Source organism: Chanos chanos, chromosome 8 (genome assembly GCF_902362185.1).
Source record: "Chanos chanos chromosome 8, fChaCha1.1, whole genome shotgun sequence".
NCBI classification, from domain to species: domain Eukaryota; kingdom Metazoa; phylum Chordata; class Actinopteri; order Gonorynchiformes; family Chanidae; genus Chanos; species Chanos chanos.
The window spans coordinates 28816466-28817521 of record NC_044502.1 but is presented as its reverse complement, the minus strand read 5'-3'; positions in this window follow the sequence as shown (position 1 = coordinate 28817521).

Below are 1056 nucleotides of genomic sequence, written 5' to 3'. Positions count from 1 at the left end.
TTGTAAAGTGTAAGACAGTCACCACCATCATCAAAACAGCAAATGAGGAAATATCTTTTGGAAGAATGGTGTTCCATCTCTCCTCTAGAGTTCCAGAGATTTGTAGAATCTATGCCAAGGCGCACTGAAGCTGTTCTGGGAGCTCTTGGTGGCCCATCACCATAATAAGACGCTTTATGTTGGTTTTTCCTTTAATTTAATGTGTGTGTGTGTTGTGTGTGTGTGTGTGTAAGTGTGTGTGTGTGTGTAAATAAATAAATATATATCCAAAATCTGAGGGGAAAAAGAATGCATAAAGGAATTTTTACCATAGCAATAGGTGGTTGGCTATAAGCTGTTGACCATAAACAGTGGGTTATGGTCCGCAACAGATTTTCAATGGGATAACATTGATTACAGATAACATCATCACATCACAACACAGCAATATTTACATAAGGCAACAAAGCATACATAGAGCTGTAGCAATTATTCAATAGTGTAATGGCTTAACAGAAGCAGAAGTAGTAATGGGTTTAAGCTTTGCCTCGCATGCTGAGTGCCACCAGTCTATTAAGGCAAGCCTGTCCAAATTATCCGCAATCCATTTCTGTGTAGCATGAAAAATCTCTAAAACAATGAGTCACCCCTTAAAGGCTAGTATCCTCAGTTCAGTCTAAATAATCCATCACACACACACACACACACGCACACACACATACACACACACACACACACACACACAAAAAAAAAAAAAAAATATATATATATATATATATATATATATATATATATATATATATATATATGTATGTATGTATGTATACACATATATGTATACACATATCTTAAAACAGATATGTCACATAGAGAGAGAAGCTGGAGAAATGAAAGGAATGGCAAATGCACTAGAAAAAAAAACCCTTTGTATTTCTGCTTTTATTGTCTTACATACATACATTGTGTGTGTAGTCTATATTTCAATTACATTTAATTAGAGAGAATGTATCTCTGTGATAGGCAGTGACACTAAAATGTATCTGTAGTATGTCCTGTATTTGGTTGTGAATACACCTT